Here is a 20,000-nt window from a genome sequence, read left to right as displayed (position 1 = left end):
CGAAAATTAAAAACATGTCTTCGAAACACTGACAGTTTTCTGAAATATATACCTCATGTTTCTATATCAGTGGTGCTCAATATCTCACGTCTAGGACCCCTAGCATTATAATAATAATTTGCCCGCCGACCCCCATCTGAAAATATGTTGTTCATGCAGGGAAATCCTAACCTGACGCTGCCAGATGGGGGCGGTATTGGGTAACCATGTTCCCCAACACAGCTTCCATCTGGGATCTCTCAGGGAGTTGAGCTAACACCGATCCGTTCCGTACCGAACCAATCAATCAGCGTGAGCTAAGGGCGGGATATGTGCGAAACCGGATGTGAAGCTATATAGACACGTCAATATGATTGGTTGTGTTTGCACGCCCACACGGTGATAGACAGACGGTCCCATCCAATCATCTACCATGTATGTTGAAAAAAAGTAACAGCCCCGTCATCGAATTTGCTTCCGCGATCCCAGATGCCAATAAGCTGTGAAACAAATTTGTGTAGCAAGCTTTTTGGATCTGGCAGCGTCAGGTTAGGGAAAATCCCCCCAGAAGCAAAGATTGCGTTAAAAACATACACATGCATGTACACACACACACACACACACGCACACTTCCTAAATCCTGGAAGTGAAAGGTACCTGAAAGGTACCTTCAAGGTACCTGAAAGAAAGGTACCTTGTATGTATTGTAACTCTATGGTTTAATAACTACATATTGTGCTATCAGCAGAATCTGCTTTCAGAGATTATTCTGGGCACAGAAATGAACTCATTTCAATCATACTTATAAAGAACACGGACTACTTTGAGTCTGTAGTTAATTAGTTACATATCTTTGAGTGGTTTATAAGAAGACGTACGGAATAGAGTTCCCCAATGATCTGTGGCATATTAACACATTCTGACCTGAGATCAGATTCATACGAGGTTTCCACTGGACACACACACACCGGTCTGATTAACCCATTCTGACCTGAGATCAGATTCGTTCTTCGATTTTTCAAAAAATAGCAGATCTACAAGCTCGTAGCGCGCCACTCGGTGGCCCGCTACGAGCTTGTAGATCTGCTATTTTTCAATAGCTAAAGCACGACATGATGCTAACACCAAGATAGGTTCCCGTTCAGAATGGGTTAAGCAATTAACATGCTCCCCACTGGCCCACAGATTATGGAAAAACAAGCTAAATTATGTTGCAATAATAATTATGCAGACAACATAAACACATTTACATTGCCCATATCGCCATGGGGAACGCGGTCCAACGCAAGCACGGAGAGGAAAAAGCATTCATGCGTCGAAACAAAAACCACCGAACGGACGTGCCAGAATATTCTTCTTCAATTTATAAAACAAAGACAAATTGAAGCTTTAATTAGTCCTGAACACGATTCTAAAAAAATTCTATTGTTTCTATTGTTAAAGAAATATGTCGGTGAGCACCCATAACACAGTTGACACAACAATAATGAGACAGACACCATTCAGAGTTTCAGAGTATTGGAATAGAATGTATTCGAATACGGAGACAGCAGTGAAGCGTTACAATGGAACACCACGTACTGACTCCACACATCTCAGTCAGGCTTCAGCTTAAAGGCATATTCAGTGATTTCACTTAATTCAAATATCACTTATTTTTTTGTTTTGTTGTGATAATCCTCTCTACTATAGAGTGTGCTGACCATATAAGGAGTTCCTCCCTGTCCCCAGTTAACCCCTGGGGGTCAAAAAACCTTAGGTTTCGTTTTTGACTCTCTATCCTGATTGGACGAAGGCTTAGGTCCCACAGCCAAAAACGAAACCTAAGGTTTTTGAGTGAAATCACTTACTCTACCTTTAAATACATTATTATTAGAAGACCCCTCCAGACCACACAAGTCACAGAAAACAGAAAACAGCTTCTCATGGTTTGGTTTATGATGTCCTTAAATGTACAACTTAGGTATTCCACATTTCCTTTGACACTATGTCAGTGGTTCTCAACCCTTTTCATGTCAAGAAACCCCCAGAATTATTATCTGTATTTGGCCGTGGACCCTCATCTGAAAATATGTTGTTCCAGGCACCCCCCCTCCCTCCCCAGAAGCTAATATTTGAGTTGAAAAAGCTCGTAGCACTATTTGATTTGTTTTTCTTCTTATAAAATATTTGATCGGCCCCAAAACATTGTGTTCATTGTCATGATTTGGTCACGATCCGAGTTGGCTTTGTCCGCGGCGTAAAACCGTCTTTAAATAAATACTTTAAGAAAATCCTATATGGGAGAAATGCATTGCATTTCATTTCCTGGGCCACTCGTTGTTCTGAAAGGGGGCGGGACTGCGACGCTCTAAACTGCCTGTAGCCTACTGTAGCATACTTTATATAGATATCAAGTACACTGTATCTAAATTTACAATTTACAATTTAGGCATTTAGCAGACGCTCTTAATCCAGAGCGACTTACATTAAGCAAGAACAAAAAGCATGGGAATACATCACATAAGAACATTTATCATGAAACATGCGTAAGCTAAGAACGTAACAGTGGAATATCTATATAATGAAACTATATACGTGCTATGACTACATACAATGCAATTCTAGTGCTGTCTACATAACATGCTCTAAGTCTGTATCAAATGCTATCTAAGGGGGGTATAGGGTAAGTGCTATGGGCCATGATGGAGTCTGAAAAGGTGGGTTTTCAGACTACGGCGGAAGATTGGGAGTGATGCTGCAGTTCTGACTGCAATGGGAAGTGCATTCCACAGTTTTGGAGCCAGAAGGGAGAAGAGTTTGGGACGTGTGGAGCGTTGTCCCGGCGTACAATGCTCCACACGGCATATCTCAAGTTCAAGTACACAGACTTAGATGTATACTGCTGTATGGACAGTATAAGGTTTTACAGAAAACTGTCATGATTTCGTAGCCTTTTTTTTATCGTCCCCGGGACCAAATGGGTTATGAGTGGCACACAAGCAGAGCTGGTAATACATAAACTCTGGCATTTCTCATTCTCAATGGGGTTAAGAGTGAGGCACACAAGCAGAGCTGGTAATACATAAACTCTGGCATTCTCATTCTCAATGGGGTTAAGAGTGGCACACAAGCAGAGCTGGTAATACATAAACTCTGGCATTTCTCATTAAATCTCCACTTTTAATGTTTCCCGGTGGGGATCACAGCTGAGCCTGATCCGTCTCACGCTTTGATGGCTCCCAGAATCCCAGAATGACACATGGGAGGATGTTTTCATTTTGTCAGAGATGTTGCGTGTGTGTGTGTGCGCACGTACGTACGCACGCACGCACGCACGCACGCACGCACGCACGCACGCACGCACGCACGCACGCACGCACGGGGAGAGCAAACATATCATTTGACGGCAATTTCAAGGCAAAGCAATTATACTACAGACTCTCAATGGAGCTCACCTGTGTGTGTGTGTGTGTGTGTGTGTGTGTGTGTGTGTGTGTGTGTGTGTGTGTGTGTGTGCATGTGTGTGTGCATGTGTGCGCGTGTGTGCGTGCGTGTGTGCGTGCTTGCGTTTGATGACATAACTCCTTGTAGACTGCAGTAAGTGTTTATAATTAAGTGCTATCACCTGGGGAGGAGGTGTGATGAGCACACTCACTTTGTTAATGTCTTTCAGTGTGTGTGTGTGTGTGTGTGTGTGTGTGTGTGTGTGTGTGTGTCTTCCCACAGATATGCATGTGGCTATGCATGCCAATGTACCTGTCAACACAGCACATCTGTGTGTGCAATGCGTGTGCATGTGTGTGTGTGGGTACGTTTGTGCGTGCGCGCGTGCGAGAGAGAGAGAGAGAGAGAGAGAGAGATGTTGTTCCTCATGGTTTAATGTCATCTCTCTATGTAAAGTTGACAGACTACCAGAGACCCTCCCTTCCTCTCTGGACTGTCCAAACTAATTAAAACACTCTGTGTTGGAGAATGAATTACTGCAAAGGGCACCAACACACACACACACACACACGCAGACGTACACACACACGCAGACGCACACGCACACGCAGGCACACACAGAGACAATCTTATTCAAATACACTGAGATACAATTACACGCATTGCGTATATCATGCACCTAAAACCAATGTGCGCGCGCATGCGCGCGTGCGTTCGTGCGTGCGAGTGAATGAGTGTGTGCGTGTGCACGTGTGCGCTTACGCGTGTGCGTGCTTGTGTGTGGAAGGGTCACTCATTGGTTCCCATACAGAGTGTGTGGAAGGGTCACTCATTGGTTCCCATACAGAGTGTGTGTAAGGGTCACTCATTGGTTCCCATACAGAGTGTGTGGAAGGGTCACTCATTGGTTCCCATACAGAGTGTGTGGAAGGGTCACTCATTGGTTCCCATACAGAGTGTGTGGAAGGGTCACTCATTGGTTCCCATACAGAGTGTGTGTGTAAGGGTCACTCATTGGTTCCCATACAGAGTGTGTGGAAGGGTCACTCATTGGTTCCCATACAGAGTGTGTGTGGAAGGGTCACTCATTGGTTCCCATACAGAGTGTGTGGAAGGGTCACTCATTGGTTCCCATACAGAGTGTGTGTGGAAGGGTCACTCATTGGTTCCCATACAGAGTGTGTGGAAGGGTCACTCATTGGTTCCCATACAGAGTGTGTGGAAGGGTCACTCATTGGTTCCCATACAGAGTGTGTGTGGAAGGGTCACTCATTGGTTCCCATACAGAGTGTGTGGAAGGGTCACTCATTGGTTCCCATACAGACTGTGTGTAGCTGGACTATTTTCCGCCGTATATTCGAGGTTGAAAGCTGCGAATACTTTATGCGTTATGCTCCAAAGTATTTCGGCAGCGTAGAATGTTGGATTAAATAGCGGGGGAAACGCGGGTTATGCCGTAGAACAGTTAAAACTGATTTAAAAACGTGGATTAAACAATGAAAACATAACTCGGGGGAACTCGCGAATCGCAGGGAAAAGTGTTCTACAATTAATCAACTCGGGGAAACTCGTGAATAGAAGCCAAAGTGTTAACCCATTTAGGCCTGACGTCAAAATAAAAAAATAATAAAAGTCTTCTAAATCATGACAGATTTGAGGCACATTTTAACGATTTTTCAAAAAATAGCAGACCGCGCTATGTGAGCTTGTAGATCTGCTGTTTTTCAATAGCTAAATTATAACATAATTGCGAACGCAGTGAGCACTAACTATGAGACCTAGGAACATGTCTGTCTGTGTGTGTGTCTGTCTGTCTGTCTGTGTGTCTGTGTGTCTGTCTGTCTGTCTGTCTGTCACGCTGTATCACACACAAAAAACATGCACGCACGCACACACACACACGCACAGACACACACACACACACACACACACACACACACACACTTAAAAAAACGTAACTTAAAAAACCTTAACTTAAAAAAAATATCTTAAAAAAATCCAAAACAATAAAAAAAGGACAATCGTTAATGCAATTTACGAGCTGCGTTCGCTTCCCGCGTTCGCGCGTCTTACGTAACACCAAAAGGGGTTGAATGAATCATAGCTGGTGAGAAGTGGTGAAGAGAGGAGAGAGAGAGAGAGAGAGAGAGAGAGAGAGAGAGAGAGAGAGAGACACAGAGAACATAGGTCTGTAGACGCGGGCGGGATTGCTTTGGGATAATAAATGCATTTCAAAGCCGGTTTTCATTTCCATTTGGGATAAAATAAATGAAATTCCGCCCCATACATCTGCTGCAGGCTTAAGGAAATGCTATTGGCTTTGCTTAACCCATTCTGACCTGAGATCAGATTCATACGAGGTTTCCACTGGGACACACACACTGGTCTGATTATAACCCATTCTGACCTGAGATCAGATTCTAAAAAAAATGTCAGTCGTTCTTCGATTTTTCAAAAATAGCAGACCTATACAAGCTCATAGCGCGCCACTCGGTGGCGCGCTATGAGCTTGTAGATCTGCTATTTTTCAATAGCTAAAGCATAACATGATGCTAACGCCAAAATGCGTTCCCGTTCAGAATGGGTTAACCTGCTATAATTAGTCGTTCCACTGCAAGGCAACATGTACTATAGCTCCAAGAAAAGCATAATGTGAAGAATGAGTCATGATCACTGGGCCCTGTCGCGCAGCTCCATGCGTAGGCCTATAGGAGCGGGGATTTGGAAATGGGGTCCCATGGTGCAGCTCCGTCTCTGGGCCTTTTGGTATTCGGACTTTTGACACGTTTTTAACGGATTGAAGTAGAAAAGGCTTAGCAGGAATAATTTGAACATATAAAGTGTTTGTTTTCTTGTTGCAGAGCTGAGAAGAGAAATGACAAGATTTTTTGGGCGAGAACCCCTTTCGGTGTTAGCATTACGTTATGCTTTAGCTATTGAAAAATAGCAGATCTACAAGCTCGTAGCGCGCCACCGAGTGGCGCGCTACGAGCTTGTAGGTCTGCTATTTTTGAAAAAAACCGAAGAACCACTGACATAGAAACATATAGCTTTTTCAGAAAACTGTCACGATGTAGAAGAACATTTTTTAGAATCTGCAGCTCAGGTCAGAATGGGTTAATGAACAATGCTAGTCACATACGTTGACCTTGTGTGGCCGAAAGGCGCCGTTTGAAAAGTAGCCCAAAACTGAACAGAAATGTCACCAGAGTATACTTGCTGCAGAGGAGAGGTGGTTGTTTTTGAGTGGTGCAACCACTCCTACAACCAGCAATGTCCGATACCTGTTTGTTTGTGTACCTGAACGAGCACGAGTATGTGACTTATTTATACCAGTAGGGGGCGCCAGAAACAGAGAGAGGGGTAGTGCTGTGTCTCTAATGACAGAGAGAGAGAGAGAGAGGGGGGGGGGGGGGGGGGGGATTGCACCACTCAGTTCACACGTGTGTGATTTTTTTGTCATACAACTGTGATAATTGAAAAAGAACACAAGTATAAAAACTCTTAACTGGTCAACTGGTCCTCACCAACACAGTTCTAAAACTCTTCATGGTCAGCTTATGGCCCTCAGGGGGTCTTCATATACGAGAACGGTGTTCATAGGAAACGGCAAAATAAGGTATCGTTTGGCTGGTGTCCCTTTTAGACGAGAACGACGTTTTTGGGGAGGTGAAAACGCAACAACAAAGAGAAACCACCTCCCATGGGTGGAAATCTTTGAGAACGCCGTTTCCTATATTATATGGTCTCCGTGTAAAACAGGCAAAACGGCGAATCCGCAAAAAGTATTATGACATCATGCAGGCTCACGTTGGCTCACAGCGCATATATGTTTGTTACATTGATGCAGAGCCATGTAATTATGATATAATGAGTTCCTGAACAAGCCTCCCTCCTCCTCGCCTACAAAGCGCTGCTCATCAGCGATGGTGGTGAACGTAAAACCACAATGTAAATAAAATGCCTCGTGATAGGCGGCAGCCGCGGCAGAATGCAGCTTTCACTGCGACGTTCACTGTTAGTAAGAGAAATCTATGAAAATCTGCATGGGAACTAAATCGTTACCAAGAAATGTCTTCACCAATGTGTTTCTAAAGGTGTCTAATAACATGTACTAAAATATTGAAATTCAACTCCCGGGGGAAATTGAGTTATTAGCATAATATGTGACCATACCCATACACATGCCATGAAAGAATGATGAAATGTTTTATAGGATGTTATGGGTATGGTCACATATTATGCTAATAACTCAATTTCCCACAGGAGTTGAATTTCAAACTTTTAGTGTCATGTCATTAGACACATTTAGAAACACATTGGTGAAGAAGTTTCTTGGTAACGATTTAGTTCCCAGATTGGTAAAATACCTGATAAAATGCCCTTACTATGTGACTCGTTGAGAGCTTGCAGATCAGCTATTGTCTAGCTATTGTTGTCGAAAAGTGGCCTCTTACACGATGTCAGCCCCCATAACAGTCTCTGTGAACACTAACACTAACAGCATCCGTCTGGCGACTTTACAGACGCATTAAAGGTACACTGTAAATCCCTGGAACATGTGACGCGTTTAAACCAAAACACCATGTGTGTAATAATAAAATGCCAAGTGTTTATTAATATCCATACAATACAGTAGAACACGAGTTCACTCAAACACCTCAGGAGAACACCTAGTGTTCAAATTCTAAACACCTATAATATGACTGACTTTGATTGTAAAAACTAAACACGTTTATCTGTTTAAAAAGTGTTACAGGCGATTAAACATGTTCTTCTGTTTATAATCTAAACACTGTGACACGTTTAAAAAGTGTTACAAATTATGTGTTTAAAACAGTTTATAACCTAAACGCCTGGGTTTAGTGTGTACACGTTACAACTTACAATTTTACAATTTAATCCAGAGCAATTTACATTAAGCAAGAACAAAAAGCATGGCAATACACGAGTAAGACGCGCAAACGCGGGAAGCGAACGCAGCTCGTACATATTTGGGTTTTGGACGTATAGCTGCTTTGGGGACTCCTTATATGGTGCCCCTTTTGTGCCCATATATGGAGCTGAGTGATTGCTGATGCAACACACTCCATATTTGGATAGCGGGACAGACAGACAGACAGACAGACAGACAGACAGACAGACACACAGACATGATCTGCTAGGTCTCATAGTAAGTGCTCACTGCATTCGCAATCACATAATAAAGTTGTCATCGTGAAACATGCGTAAGCTATAAGAACGTAACAGTGGAGTATCTATATAATGAAACTATAAATATATAAACTAAACATACTATTATGTACTATAAAGTGCTATGACTACATAAAATGCAATTCTAGTGCTGTTGACGTAACATGCTATAAGTCTGTACACGAGTAAGACCTGCAAACGCGGGAAGCGAACGCAGATCTTGGACCATGCCATCACACTCATGTCACCATGACTCAGCCATAGCCATATAAGGAGTCCCCAAAGCAGCTATACGTCCAAATATGGAGTGTGTTGCATCAATCACAAACAAATCACTCAGCTCCATATATGGGCACAAAAGTGGGACAGACACACACACACACACACAGACAGACAGACATGATCTGCTAGGTCTCATAGTAAGTGCTCATTGCATTCGCAATCACTGCGTTCGCAAAAATGCATTCTAAAAGTCTACATGAAGTGCATATCTAAGGGGCTATATAGGGTATAAGTCTGTATATTACAGTCTGAAAAGGTGCGTTTTCAGACTACGGTGGAGGATTGGGAGTGAGGCTGCAGCAGTTCTGACTGTGATGGGACTTCAAGTACTAAAGTCTACAGGCAGGTCCACCTTGGGAACATGTTTCTGTTTGATTTCTCCTTCCTCAGTGTGTGTGAGGTGTGCTGTGTCAGGTCGTTCTGTTCTCCTCCTGAAAACACTGCGTGCTTTAACCCATTTTTTGACCTGACGTGGAAGATTACAAAAAAAAAATGTCTTTCATTAAAATCACGAGAGTTCTCTGAAATACCTCATGTTTCTAATGTCAGTGGTGCTCAATATAACATGCTGTTCAATGCAGGGAAAGTTGAGTTAAAAACGTTCGCTCTGAAAGAATATATATTCAAAGATTTGCATCACATTTTCACGATTTTTCTAAAATAGCAGATCTACAAGCTAGCTCATATAACGTGGCACTGAGTGCAAACTGCGTGCGTGGATATTACGTGCAAAGGGATACGATATAGCTCTGCGTCATCTCTGCCTCCGAGGCAGAGAAGGATTTACAGTATTTTATGTACAGTATAAGGCCTCATGCATTGAGTATCGCCTGCAGTCTGGATCAATACGAGATCTAATATGATGTGGGCGTGCAAGTCCGCGCACAAGTGTAACCGCACGCACGCACGCACGCACTCACGCACACACTACTCTAAGACTATTATTTAGACGGTGTATTTGTTGACTATTTATTGATACTTTTTGCTTACAGTAAAAGTAAAAACAAATCTCCCATCACTGAACATAATCTAGTATGTACAGTACAGTATCCATACACTGTAAATCCCTGGAACATGTGACGCGTTTAAACCTAAACACCATGTGTGTAATAATAAAATGCCAAGTGTTTATTAATATTCATAAAATACAGTATAGAACACGAGTTCACTCAAACACCTCACGAGAACACCTAGCGTTCAAATTCTAAACACCTACATACAGTATGACTGACTTTGATTGTAAAAACTAAACACGTTTATGTGTTTAAAAAGTGTTACAGGCGATCAAACATGTTCTTCTGTTTATAATCTAAACACTGTGACACGTTTAAAAAGTGTTACAAATTATGTGTTTAAAACAGTGTATAACCTAAACGCTTGGGTTTAGTGTGTATGCTGGAGGATCAGGCCGTGTGCGTGCGTGCGCGCGTGCGTGCGTCCGTGCGTGCGTGCGTGCCAGCTGCAGTCTGCATGGCGTGAGCAGGTCCTGACAGAGAGGGGGCTCTGGAGGTGATCTCATGAGCTGACAGCCATCTGGTGACACCTCAGAGTGCCCTTAGTATGTCTTATTCATCTTACAGGACCTTGAGAGAGAGAGAGAGAGAGAGGGAGAGGGAGAGGGAGAGGGAGAGGGGGAGGGAGAGAGAGGGAGAGGGAGAGGGAGAGGGAGAGGGGGAGGGGGAGGGGGAGAGGGAGAGGGAGAGGGAGAGGGGGAGGGGGAGGGAGAGGGAGAGAGAGAGAGAGGAGGCCCTTTTCCAACTTTCTTTCAAGAACAGGTTCCGTTTTAAATTATCGGAAACCTCGATGCTTTCATGGAACCGACAGACATTTTTTTGTTTCAGAAGTATAGTAATTCTTTTTTGTTTAGCCCTTTGGCTTAGGGTCGACGACAGAGTACAGCATCTTGCAATGGGTCTGGTCCACAAGATTCGATACACCACCAATATACCCATGTACCTGTCTAAATACTTCACCAAGATACCCATGTACCTGTCTAAATACTTCACCTAGATACCCATGTACCTGTCTAAATACTTCACTAAGATACCCATGTACCTGTCTAAATACTTCACTAAGATACCCATGTACCTGTCTAAATACTTCACTAAGATACCCATGTACCTGTCTAAATACTTCACTAAGATACCCATGTACCTGTCTAAATACTTCACCAAGATACCCATGTGTACCTGTCTAAATACTTCACTAAGATACCCATGTACCTCTAAATACTTCACCAAGATACCCATGTACCTCTCTAAATACTCCCTTAATGTAAACGAAGTCCACACCCACAACACCAGAGGGAGTGCAACAAACCATGTACAACCCAGATTCGGCACAAACAAGGGACTAAATTATTTTCGCTCCTATGCCACCGAAATGTGGAACGCCCTACCAACAGTCATTAAGACATGTGAATCCCTTGACTCCTTCAAAACCCGCTCTCAAAGGGCACCTATACGGACGGCTGCAATTTGAAACTGGCCCCCGTAAAACCTCCTAGAACGCACAGGTCTCGTTGAAAATGAATTACTGGGCGGCGTTAATCTCTGCTCATCTGAAAGGACCTTTGAGAGGCAACGCAGAAATGGAAAAAGTTTTCCAAATGCCTAAAAATCCTTTGGAAAATAGTGATCTATAGGAGCAGTCATAACTATATACTGTACTTCACAGCCTTCCACCATGAGAAACTGTACTTATAGCGTATAACGAATGCCATGAGAATCTTCCTCACGAAGCCTAGAGTGGTGCAGAGCAAGGGAAATGTTTGGTGGCTGCAAGAGTCAATACTTCACAAGCTGTTATCTCCGGAACTTAATGCATAGATTAATGAGTCGCTTGGATGAGTCTGTGAATGTAGCATCATCGTCAGTATTAACCCATTCTGACCGGGCGGGAACCCCTTTTGTTGTTATAGCATCATGTTATGCTTTAGCTATTGAAAAATAGCAGATCTACAAGCTCGTAGCGCGCCACCGAGTGGCGCGCTACGAGCTTGTAGGTCTGCTACTTTTGAAAAATCGACGACTGACATTTTTTAGAATCTGATCTCAGGTCAGAATGGGGTTAATCAGACCAGTGTGTGTCCAGTGGAAACCTCGTATGAATCTGATCTCAGGTCAGAATGGGTTAATAACCCTGTCTAAAGCTGCACTGGATGCGCCTCTAGCCTTATATGACTCTGGGCTGTATTTTGCGTGTCTTAATAAGTACCAGGTCTTATTCCCTAACTTGAGTAAACCAAAGACCTGGAGGCGTGGTCAATGCTCTTTGACCACTCAGAATAGCCACAAATGGCATTGACCACGCCTCCAGGTCTTTAATTTACTCAATTTATAGGGAATAAGACCTGGTATACTTAAGACACGCAAAATACAGCCCAATTATTGGCTTAAAAGCCTTTATTTATAACTGTCACAAACGCCTATATCTAACATGTACGTTTTGACTGTTTTGTATTGGATGTATATTATATTGTATTTTGTGTTTTGTATGTTTTTCTATGGACCCTGAGGGCTGTATTTTGCGTGTCTTAAGTGCAAGGTCTTATTCCCTATAACTTGAGTAAACTAAAGACCTGGAGGCGTGATCAATGCCATTTGGCTATTCTGAGTGGCCAAAGAGCATTGATCATCACGCCTCCTGGTCTTTAGTTTACTCAAGTTAGGGAATAAGACCTGGTACTTTTGGACACGCAAAATACAGCCCTGAGTCTACAATAAAAGGCATTAATTCATTCACTTCTTTTCCTGGCTGGAAATCTCCAGCCAGATCTCTGGGTGTGTTTCACATCCACACGGCCTCGGACAAGAGGCTTAACCCATTCTGAACGGGAACCCATTTTGGTGTTATAGCATCATGTCGTGCTTTAGCTATTGAAAAATAGCAGACCTACAAGCTCGTAGCGCGCCACCGAGTGGCGCGCTATGAGCTTGTAGGTCTGCTATTTTTGAAAAATCGAAGAACGACTGTGACATTTTTTAGAATCTGATCTCAGGTCAGAATGGGTTAATCAGACCAGTGTGTGTGTGTCCGGTGGAAACCTCGTATGAATCTGATCTCAGGTCAGAATGGGTTAAGTGGAATCAGCTCTCGGGTTAATCCTCCCAGTGTGTATAGTACTGTATAGTAGTACAGTATAGAGTTGGTGTAGATATTATTAATATATGGGAGTATAAACTCCATGACCTCCCAGGACGCTTCACTGTCTTCCACACCGCTAGTATATACGCAGACATGCACGGTTTATAAAGAATGCATAAACGTGTCCTCGAACAAACTCATGAGCTCATATGAACTCAAACAGCTCTCACTCTGAGAGGGAAGGTAAGGTAAGGGTAATTTAAAGCTCTCTGAGAGGTAAGGTAAGGTAAGGTAAGGGTAATTTAAACACTCTGAGAGGGAAGGTAAGGTAAGGGTAATTTAAAGCTCTCTCTGAGAGAGGGAAGGTAAGGTAAGGGTAATTTAAAGCTCTCTGTGAGAGGTAAGGTAAGGTAAGGGTAATTTAAAGCTCTCTCTGAGAGAGGTAAGGTAAGGTAAGGGTAATTTAAAGCTCTCTCTGAGAGAGGGAAGGTAAGGTAAGGGTAATTTAAAGCTCTCTCTGTGAGAGGGAAGGTAAGGTAAGGGTAATTTAAAGCTCTCTGAGAGAGGGAAGGTAAGGTAAGGGTAATTTAAAGCTCTCTCTGTGAGAGGGAAGGTAAGGTAAGGGTAATTTAAAGCTCTCTGTGAGAGGGAAGGTAAGGGTAATTTAAAGCTCTCTGTGAGAGGGAAGGTAAGGGTAATTTAAAGCTCTCTCTGAGAGGGAAGGTAAGGGTAATTTAAAGCTCTCTCTGAGAGAGGGAAGGTAAGGTGGTTCCCTTATTCGACGCACATTCGTCCCACACCCCCGCAGGGAGTCCAGTGCCTGCCTGGACTTGAGTCGGGTCGGAACCCACGGTTCTACCAGAACCACCACAAAAAAGGTCTACTGGTCAGACTCTGCCTGCTAGTGCAGGCCAGGGCCTATAATCAGCCTAAATCAGCCCTCACCATGTGAAATGTCCAGCCTCTGCCTCAAGCCTTCAGTAAACATACTTAGTTTCAACTATAGCCGATTTACAAGCTCACGTGTGGCTGTATAGGAAGGAACGAGGGTCCCTAGTGGATCACACCTTTGAGAGCCACTGCTTTAAATAAATACATAACTAATACAGAGCATATTGGATAAAAATGTAGGAGCCAAACCTTTTTGACAATTGAATTTAATTCAAACAGAACCGTTGCACGCACGACACATGCACGCGCGCATGTGTCCTCTTTTTGGTAATTCAGAATGGTATGCCTAATGTAGCCTACAGCATCGTGGCTACGAGTGTGCGGCCCCTTTTTCTTATTTTTACTTACATAGTATTGTTTTGTGCCGTCGGTCTGCCTCTGTGTTCCGTACCTGCCTTTGTCTCACCAGAAGTCTGTGATTAGACTATATGTTTTGTCCTTTCGTCTTCGCCTATATCCCTGTGCTGATTGTCAGTTAGTTTCACCTGTGTCCCGTTACTCCCCGTGTCTGTTTATATACTCCCCTGTTTTGTTCATTTCCTCGTTGGATTATTAGTTATATAGTCACAGTTTTCTGTTTATAAACACTTTGAACGTTTCCTGACTGTCTTCCTGGTATTTGGGTCCTGTACCCTCCCGTGTTGTTTTCGTCGACTAAAACTAAGACGAAAAATGTCCGTCGACTGACGGAAACTAAATGAAAACTAACCTATGGTGACTAAAACTAAGACTAAATATATCATTGGCAATTTTCGTCAACAAATAAAAACTAGACTAAAATGTTAGCAAAGGGACTAAGACTTTTTCTTAAGACATTCCTGGTGACTAAAAAAATGTCACTAAAACTGAAGGAAAACTATTCAGAGAGACCATGACTAAAACTGAAAACCAAAAACAAACCCTGCTGTTCCAAAGAGTTGGTTCCCAACAGCAGAGGAACACACACACACACACACACACACACACACACACACACACACACACACACACACACACACACACACACACACACACACACACACACCAGACTTCACATCACTGCACCTCCAAAGGTACAGCAGGAAGTCACGTGACGTGACGTGACGACCATATTTGGAGATGACTCGCTGTCCAAACATGACGACCGGAGGAACTTGACCCCCCGGTGACCTCTCGGAGCAATTAGCGTCCCATCACTTCTGAAAGCAAAGGTGTCCCTGTCCTCAGCGCACGCACGCACCGTCGCACGCAAGCTAGCTCTTACGCCCAGCGTCCATCTGTTGCATAGCCCCTGTCAACCAAATGCCACCCAGTGACATGGTAGACTTGTCAACCTTTCCCCTCATCTGTGCGCACACACACACACACACACACACACACACACAGTCACACACACACACACACACACACACACACACACACACACACACACACACACACACACACACACACACACACTCTTTCTATATCCATCCATCCGTGTACATGCTACAGAGTCTCCTCATGCGTGGCTATCGATTTACTCATCGTAACTATACACCCCCTTTTAGAAAGCACTTTGTGTGGACTTAGATAGCATTTGATACAGACTTACAGCATGTGACGTAGACTGTATGTAGTCATAGCACTTCATATAGTACATAGTATAGTTTATATGTATATAGGCTCATGGAACAAGCTCCCACTGTACCTTCGTCAGGCAGCCTCTGTAGACATTTTTAAAGCTCAGCTCCAGACCCACTTCTACAACATTGCTTTTAATTGATCTTTTATTTTATTTTTTGTTATTCATGTCCTCACTGTATTGCATTACTGCTTGCTTTTTTAATGTCGATGCCTTGCTTTTCTTTTATTCTCCATTGTTCTGTAAAGCACTTTGAGCTGCATTTCATGTCATGAAAGGTGCTATACAATAAACTTTTATTATTATTATTATTATTATTATTATATAGATATTCCATCGATATACGTTCTTAGCTTATACTAAATTTTTTTAACGTATGTGATGTATTGCCATGCTTTTTGTTCTTGCTTAATGCAAGGCGCTCTGGATCAAGAGCGTGTGATAAATGCCTACATTGTTAAAAGGTAAATAGTAAACTTTAACCATAATAAAACTATAACTGGTCGTACATTATTGGCCCTTATTGGTGAATAATACACAGGAACAATAATTGACTGATTAAAGAAAAAAGCTCAGTGTTGATTTAGTCACCTAAAACTAAGACGAAAAATGTCCGTCGACTACCTTTTTCCACTGAAGAAAACAAAATGGAAACTAAATGAAAACTAAGACTAAATATACTGACAATTTCGTCAACAAATAAAAAGTAGACAATATTTCCACTCTCACTCCAGAGGCCCACTATAGTTCCACACTCACTCCAGAGGGCAGGCAAATGATTTTGGCAAATGATTTTGGCAAATGATTTTGGCAAATGATTTTGGCAAATTAATTTGGCACGCAAATGGTTTTGGCAAATGCCCCTCAGAACATACACGACTTTATGGTCATTTTTTAAATAAATGGGACCATACTTTTCCAAAAAGAATATTATGACATTAGAAATGAGACTTTAAACTATAGTGACTGGAAGCAGAAAGTATTCATGACCATGTTTATTAAGGTAATACAGTCTAGGTGAAGTTGGGCCCAAATACATAGACTTCTATGGGGCTATGGGTTTTTTTGGGCCCAATGACAGACAGCGCCACAACAGGCCATTATATGAACTTTCAGGGAATCCCGATTTCCTTATAGTTGCTTCACGAAATATCTGTCTGACTGCCCCCCTGGGACAGACAGACGGACAGACAGACAGACAGACAGACAGACAGACAGACAGATGGACGGACAGACAGCGCTATAGTTCATTGTGGAAACAAACATTTCTGTGGTGCAAGATGGGAAAGAATCTATTATGGATGGAGATAGAGAGAGAGAGAGAGAGAGAGAGAGAGAGAGAGAACTATTGTTCCATCCCGAGGCAGTAAGGGGACGTGCAAGTTATTAATGTGTATAAGTCTCTCTCTCTCTCTCTCTCTCTCTCTCTCTCTCTCTCTCTCTCTCTCTCTCTCTCTCTCTCTCTCTCTCCCCCCCCCCCCCCCCCCGAGGAACAACAGAACTGCAGATATGAATTCATAGAGAGAGAGAGAGAGAGAGAGAGAGAGAGAGAGAGAGAGAGAGAGAGTAGAATAGGATAATAAGTGAGCAATAATCTCTCTTTAACCCATTCTGACCTGAGATCAGATTCAGTTTGAAAATGACAGTTTTCTTTAAAAAGCCATGTTTTTCTATAATATGTCAGTCGTTCTTTCGATTTGTCAAAAATAGCCAGACCTACAACCAAAAGGGGTTCCCGCACAGAATGCGTTAAACTGGTTTATCTGAACCGTCGCGGTTCTTTTTTCCCTTCTTCTCTTTGCTATGGATTCCATTTTAACCCATTCTGGGCGGGAACCCCATTTCGGTGTCAGCATCATGTTATGCTTTAGCTATTGAAAAATAGCAGATCTACAAGCTCATAGCGCGCCACCGAGTGGCGCGCTACGAGCTTGTAGGTCTGCTATTTTTGAAAAATCGAAGAGTCGACTGACATTTTTAGAATCTGATCTCAGGTCAGAATGGGTTAATCAGACCCAGTGTGTGTCCAGTGGAAACCTCGTATGAATCTGATCTCAGGTCAGAATGGGTTAATAGACTTTTCATCGTCTCTCTCCTGTTAGCTCTTCACGGTTTCTCTTTCTTGTTTTTCGGTCCTTTTATTATTGCTTAATTTCTTCCTTTCTGTCCTTCCGTCTTTCTTTGTTCTCCCTCCATGAACACGAGACCATAATGTCTACTATTTTACTGTTGATTGGTGGTAAACGGTGCGTTTATATATATGACGCCTTTATCCATGGCGCTTTACATAGATTGTGCATTACATTCACACACACACACACACACACATTCATACACCTTTACATAGATTGTGCATTACATTCACACACACACACACACACACACACACACACACACACACATTCACACACACCTTTACATAGATTGTGCATTACATTCACACACACCTTTACATAGATAGTGCATTACATTCACACACACATTCACACACCTTTACATAGATTGTGCATTACATTCACCCATTCACACACCTTTACATAGATTGTGCATTACATTCACCCATTCACACACCTTTACATAGATTGTGCATTACATTCACCCATTCACACACCTTTACATAGATTGTGCATTACATTCACCCATTCACACACCTTTACATAGATTGTGCATTACATTCACCCATTCACACACCTTTACATAGATTGTGCATTACATTCACCCATTCACACACCTTTACATAGATTGTGCATTACATTCACCCATTCACACACCTTTACATAGATTGTGCATTACATTCACCCATTCACACACCTTTACATAGATTGTGCATTACATTCACCCATTCACACACCTTTACATAGATTGTGCATTACATTCACCCATTCACACACCTTTACATAGATTGTGCATTACATTCACACATTCACACACCTTTACATAGACAGTGCATTACATTCACCCATTCACACACACATTCATACACCGATGGCAGCGGAAACCATGCAAGGCACCAACCAGCACATCAGGAGCAATCAGGGGTTCAACGTCTTGCTCAAGGACACTTTGACACCAACTCTGGGGGAGGAGCCCACAGGGATCGAACCGGCAACCTTGCGGTTACCATCGGACCTTATTGGTCCCTGGACCCCCGGGGGCGTGGTCCGCACACAATGAACATGTAGTGCACAGAACTGCACACACACACACACACACACACACACACACACACACACACACACACACACACACACACACACACACACACACACACCCGCACGCGCCCTCGCTCGCTCACAACCACATGGCGCACAGTCGAGGCAGACAAATCACCTCTCAGGCCCTTCACAGTAGGAGACAGCTGTTTGACAGCAGAGCAGACACTGTCACACTACAGTGATCTGTCAGACACACACACAAACGTGTGTGTGTGTGTGTGTGTGTGTGTGTGTGTGTGTGTGTGTGCGTGCGTGTGTGCGTCCGTCCGTGTGTGCGTGCGTGCTGTCACAGTGAGAGATGCCCTTCTCAATTATCAAGCTATATCCTGATTGCAACCCAGTAGTGTCAAACAGGGAGGGTGTGTGTGCGTGTGTGTGTGTGTGTGTGTGTGTGTGTGTGTGTGTGTGTGTGTGTGTGTGTGTGTGTGTGTGTGTGTGTGTGTGTGTGTGTGCGTGCGTGTGTGCGTCCGTCCGTGTGTGCGTGCGTGCTGTCACAGTGAGAGATGCCCTTCTCAATTATCAAGCTATATCCTGATTGCAACCCAGTAGTGTCAAACAGGGAGGGTGTGTGTGCGTGTGTGTGTGTGTGTGTGTGTGTGTGTGTGTGTGTGTGTGTGTGTGTGTGTGTGTGTGTGTGTGTGTGTGTGTGTGTGTGTGTGCGTGCGTGTGTGCGTCCGTCCGTGTGTGCGTGCGTGCTGTCACAGTGAGAGATGCCCTTCTCAATTATCAAGCTATATCCTGATTGCAACCCAGTAGTGTCAAACAGGGAGGGTGTGTGTGCGTGTGTGTGTGTGTGTGTGTGTGTGTGTGTGTGTGTGTGTGTGTGTGTGTGTGTGTGTGTGTGTGTGTGTGTGTGTGTGTGTGTGTGTGTGTGTGTGTGTGTGTGTGTGTGTGTGTGTGTGTGTGTGTGTGTGTGTGTGTGTGTGTGTGTGTGTGTGTGCGCGCCCAGGTTTCCTCCCATATGGGAAACCAAGGATCACTACATCAACACGCCCCCGCCCCCTTTTCTTTCAGAGCGAACGTTTTGACCTCAAATCTTTGCTTCTTGGGGGGTTCATGTTTTCAGATGGGGGTCGGCGGCCAAATACATATATGTGACCAGATTTTTTCAATAAATGCTAGCGCTGAAACGGTTACGCCGGTAAAGGTCTATATTCTCAAAGCTGGGAAGTGTCTCAGTTTCCACAGCTTCTCTCTAAAATGCACTTTTTTTTCTGTGTGGAGTTTGCATGTTCTCCCCGTGTCCCCTAGGGTAGGTACCCTCA

The sequence above is a fragment of the Protomyctophum bolini genome (assembly GCF_963924005.1).
Source record: "Protomyctophum bolini genome assembly, chromosome: 10".
Classification (NCBI taxonomy): domain Eukaryota; kingdom Metazoa; phylum Chordata; class Actinopteri; order Myctophiformes; family Myctophidae; genus Protomyctophum; species Protomyctophum bolini.
Note: the sequence above shows the minus strand (reverse complement) of the source record.